Consider the following 6,013-nt stretch of genomic DNA (forward strand, 5'->3'; position numbering starts at 1 on the left):
TGTCTAGACACTTCTTCGGATTCTTAAATCATTAAGATACTAAGGAAAACTATTGTGATTTGTCTGCATATTACTGCAGTAAAATAAGTAATAAATAAGGGGGTATTTAGGCACTGCGCTTGGTACCTAAAAGGTACCGAATTTGAATCCCCAACATTGAGCAAGTAACCTCGCCCTAGCTCAGTCTGCGGCAATGCACCACTGCTTATACCTGGCTTATTTTAGATTTCCATTGGAATATAGACTATAAAGAAATAAAATACATAGGGGACGCATACAAGGTAATGTATTTATTTCTATGCTCAGTCCCTTTCCGGAGTCCTTGAATTAGACAAAACATGACAAATGTAAAGTTTTTGTTTTGGGAGATGATATTTTTACTCTCTTTAAATCATCTCTATGTTTTGTGCTTTTCTATTATTCTTTTTCATGAAAAAAAATAAAATTAATTATTATATTTTAAATATGATTTTTTAATCCTAAGTTTGCGACTGGATGTCATTTTTAAGTGACTTTAAACTAAACACATTGATAGCTTTGCTCTTGGAATCTACTTAATGTGTTCACTATTTGGTCCAGCCCCCTTTGTTTTACTTTTTTTTTCCTCGCTGCTTTTTATTATAAACTAAAATATGTTACAGTGAATGACATAATCAGACGGATGGTGAAAAGGTTTGAACTGAGATATTGCCAAGTTTAGTTAGAAGGTCAATTTTTATCAAAAATGAATTCTTGTCATAAATGATTAATTCAACCTTTTTTGTACATCTTCGGGAAATATCAAAGCTTAATTTCACTTCTAAATATTTTTTTTACAGTTGATTAAGTATGAAATTTGAGAAAAGTTGCTGGATACCTTTCCCATGCATCTGACCATAACTTCATGCAAAATCACCCAATTTACTTCAAATCAAGATTAAAATGCTCTGGGGAGCATATTCTTTCAGAAAATGAAAAAAAATAAAAAATGCAAATCCAAAATTTTCATCTTCTGACTGAGTATGTCATGCACAGACACATATTAATTGTTCCATCTCATTCCTTTTTACTGGCACTGAAATATGATAAAAGTGCTGTGCGAGCGGTAAAACCCTTTAAAAAAGAAAAAAATCCCAACAACAACACCTATCCAAATTTCTCTAAGGTTTAAACAGAGCAACAGTTGCTTGTAACGCCATGGGAAGTTAAGAAAAAAAAGACTTGACAATTTATATAGTGCAGTATCCACATAACGTGCTCAATGCGATTTACAAGGGGTCTCTGACCAACAGCAACTTGTAACAATTAGAACGGGAATGACGCCTGTTAGGCGATATTGCAATTTTTTTCCGACAGAGACAGCGCTGTTAACGGCCAAGTACTCATTTTACACCTGAGCACGATGAGAGAATGTGAGTAAAGAGCCTTTTCCAAGGACTCAACTATGCGCTGAGCAAGGCTCGAACCCAGGACCTTCCGATCCGAATGTGAGTGTCATACCACTAGACCACATAGCCGCACAAATCTTTTGCAAAGTACTTTCCTTACTTACTCCTCTTTGGTATATCATAAACACATGAGGCCGACAGTAAGGAGAGCCAGTGACTTCTGTCTTCTGTCAGCTTCCGGAGCTCACCCCAGGTCCAACTGAAGGAAGTCATCTCTCATTCCACCGATCTTCTCCAAGTATCCAGTGGTCATCCCCTATTACAAATACCCTGCGGTTTCCATCTGAGCGCTGTTTTTGGGATTGCTCCTTCCTTCATCCGACAAACACGGCCAATCCATCTCCATCTTCTTGATTTGACTGTTTCAGAAATGGGGGTCATGTCAGCTTTTTTTTAGAAGAGCTTTAGTTGAAATTTTGTTGGGTCAAAATATTTGGAAGATTTTTCGTAGACAAACGGTTTTTGTTGAGTATTTTTCGCCAAATTTAATAGATTCAGATACCTCAATCACTTCAGATGCACATAGGAAACAGAGTCAGAAAAAAACACATCTTAGGGAGCGTTCACATATTACGTCATCAAAAATTTGACCTTTTTAGACCCCCCCCCCCTCCCCCAAGTCATCACTTGTCATCATTGACCTGACCCCCCCCCCCTCCCCCAACAGATGATGACGTCATCTAATTTAATAAAAACTAAAAGATAACTTTAATTTCACAATATTTATTATTCATTTTTCAAACCATAAACATTGATTATCAACGTTTGATAAAACACATTCAGACATTTTATTAATTTCAGAAACTGTTGATAATTTATGTTTTACGATACAATGGGGACATAAAATTTAAATTTGCAAAGATAAAATCTGACAAACATTATTTAAATTAGGCTACCTGGTGCAGGTGCTATTTAAAAAATTTCAGAAAGTGTAATTTAAAATAGTATAGGAGGCAAATTATTTTATAGCATATTAGTCTTTTAGTGGAATGAATTTCTGGTTCAATTTCCAAACATAAAATTAATTGATTCAAAAATGTTTCTGCCTTGGACCTCTGGCAATGTACTATAAATAGTATCATCAATTTCATCTTCATCGTCATCACTTTCTCCCATTTGCTGTTTTTCTTGTATGCCACATTTTCGTGAATGGTCTTTCATTGCTGTGATCGAGGAGTGATACAATGAACATTTAGGGCAAGTTCGCCTTTTGAGAAGTGATACCCCTTTCCCATCTTGTTTCTTGAGAGATGGGCAATACTCATCATAGCAATTTATGTTTTGATGACATCATCTTGGGTCTGACCCCCCCCCCCTCCCCCATGTCAACACATGTCAACATTTGGTAGACCCCCCCTCCCCCCCTAGCTGATGACGTAATATGTGAACGCTCCCTTACATGCCCCAAGGATTGATTCTAGTATCTTTGATTTTGAGGTGAATTTTCTACCACTGAGCTTACAGGACGCCCCCCCCCCCCCCCCCCTCTTTGCTGTGGGAACCTAGCTTATCCCTCTCCTTCTCACCCACATCAAAACGAAATCGTCACATCCATTTGTTACGGTACAATATACATTTTTCTTATTCAAATTTATTTTGTACATCACAAACTTTGAAGAATGATCTTTGCTTAATTAATAAGGACATAAAGTTGTTTTGTAAAGAGATTGTTTAATTATTTTTTTAAAATCAATTTTTCTGCAGGGTAAGCCTGCCATAATTTTGGGAAAATACTGAAAAGGATCGATAAGGAGAGAGTTAAATCATGGAAATTTTAAAATGGTGGTATGTAACAGTATTATTATGTTATTCAATATCATCATCGTTATCATCCTAACAATTTGATTTTGTCCATCTAGCCGCCACCCCCCCCCCCCCCCCCTTTTTTTTTTTTTTACGACAGGCTTTCAGTCTTTATTTCTGGCTCTGGTCCATGCAACGTACTTCAAATCATTACTTGTGAAAAGGATGGGCAGGGGCAGCGAGGGAGGGTAGGGGGTGTGAAAGGCTAGGAAAAACCGTGAAGGAATAGCGCCATAACGAGGAACAAATTGAATCAGGAGGCATCTCTTATTTGGACGCGAGGGCTAAATTGGTGAAGAGGCGTCTTCAGAATGTGTGTGACTCTGTGTGTGTTTGTGTCAAAAGTGGAGGGCCGCTTTAATGGCACCGAGGATATGGGACAGATTTATTGATTCGGACTGGAGTAGTAGTGATTGTTACTTTGAAGTCACATCCTAAATCTTTTCTACAGCTGCCAATTTCATCTTGTTATTTCATCGAATTTGACAAGATTTATCAATGGCACACACACACACACCCACACACCGACACACATCTATACACACACACTGACACACGCATATATATATATATATATATATATATATAATATATATATATATATATGATATAAAACTGGCGCTTAAATGGCCTAAAATTGTCCCATGCGCCGTAAAACATTTAAAATCATTCACCCAGATTTCGCCAGCGTTAAACAATTGTCATGTAGACTATACAATATTTTAAACAAACGACTAAAGGCATAGTTTTTACATTAAAACAAATAAATGTGCTTTGATTTTCTAGTCTTATCTGGGGAATTTTGTCTTTATTTTATTACCTCTGCAGCTACTCTCTGAGCAGGTTCTGAGGAAAATCCTGTGTATCTAAACGCCAAGTTGGATACAAAAGAAGTAAATCAAAGAATTTACAAGCACCAAGCATGTTTCAGTTACAAGCGTACGACAACAGGGAAGAAATAAAATTAAAGTTCTACAAAGACTTCGCTAGACCTACACTAAGTTAGCAGCTCTGTCTGGGACCCTCATCCAAGAAATCGAACAAATACAAAGCAGTTAATCAGTTAACTGCCGTACTCTGGAAAGACGTGTATTTTAAAATTTGGCCAGAAAATTCGTCGATTTAAATGATCTCTTGGCAAAAACTCTCAAACGGAGACTTTGCGAGTACGATGGCAGTTAACTGGTAAATCAAAAGAGAAAAATAACCAGAACTGATTTGGATCTTGAACTGTAACAGCAGAAAAGATAGCGCGACAAAGTGACACTATTTTGTAAAGGCCTAAACGACCAAGTGTAATTGCCTCTCAGTGATATTCAACAAAATAAGAAGAGGCCATCCATCTTTTTTTTCAAAATCCCCTTATTCATCCCACAGTGGATTTTTTTCTCTAGGGTCTATTCCAAGGGAAGACTGGAATAACCCAGGAGTCAGCTGAAGTGCAGCGCCGCAAATTGAACTAAGGCGAGGTGACATGCTCAAGGCCACAGAGCGCAGCGGTGGGTGATCGAACTCGGTCGGTACCATACGGGTACGAAGCAAAGACCATATCGCTGAGCCACGCTGACCCACTCAAGAATGCAATTTAATCTGTAGCTGTACATATCAATTGATAATATGCATCCTGGGGTTTATTTCTGATCGTTATGGTCGAGAATAAATACAATTTCACCATTACAAAAATCCCAAAGTCCGTATTTCCTAGCATTATAATCCTTAATTCGGTTTATGGACCCGATCCATTCTGACACAATACCTTTTTGAGACGGTGGGTTATATTTGTAACTTATCGTTTATCCTTCTATCAGACAAGAGCAGCGTGAAATTAACAAGGCATTAGTCGGGCATGCCCTTTTCCCCCACGGGCAACACAAGACAAATGATTTCATTAGCATCTCATCTCATCTCACGTATGCATCTTTGTCTTTACAATAGATATAAAATTGAAGATGTGCAGCGAACATTTTTCTCTCTGATGAACGCTATATTTTTGTTCTTAATGATATATTGGAGCGCAGCTGTCACATGAAACGAAAGGAGGAAATGTTTTGGTTTGACACAACTTTTGTGACAAAAATTATCCTGACTTTTATAAAAAATAGTCTTTGAATGCAGGCGCAAAAAGGTGTCCGTTGAAGAGCTCCCTAGGAATGCATTCATTAATAAATCTTTGTTAGTATCTCATCATCTGCTGACGCATGCATGTGTCTTTGGACGCGTTATATCATCACGCCATTGGCGAAGACACGTTACAAACTATCTTAGTCCCGTGGAGGCGTAACAAAAGGAGAGAAGAATAGATTATGATCGTCACTTTGATACAGGAATATTGAATTCTCTATTAGAATGAAGAGGGAAAGGTCGACCTGTGCTTGAGAAAAAGGATAGATTGACAGAGTTATTGAAAACAATGCTGAATAGATAATTGAAATAAAGAGGTAAGGATGTACAGTGGAAACCGCATAAAGTCAAAACTCTTAAGTTCATCTTCTGCTCAAATTCAACACCTCTTACTCTACTGGTCCCTGATTTTCTTTTTTATCTGTGTGTTTTAATGGATAAACTTAACCGTGCTTAAATAAAGTCAACCAACTTTCTAGTCCGGCTGTGTTGGTTTTATCGGGATTCCACCGTGATATTAATGCATGATTGAAACCAAAGTGAACTTTTGGATTGCGCAATTATATCCACTCAATGTACTCATAGCCCTTTACAAAGGATCCCAAGCCAACAGCAACACTGAATATATAGACGATATCAAGAGCGGGACCGGGATGTGAAGT

This window comes from Berghia stephanieae, chromosome 2 (assembly GCF_034508935.2).
Source record: "Berghia stephanieae isolate SIO BIC M18660-M18661 chromosome 2, UCSD_Bste_1.3, whole genome shotgun sequence".
In the NCBI taxonomy this organism is placed as follows: Eukaryota; Metazoa; Mollusca; class Gastropoda; order Nudibranchia; family Aeolidiidae; genus Berghia; species Berghia stephanieae.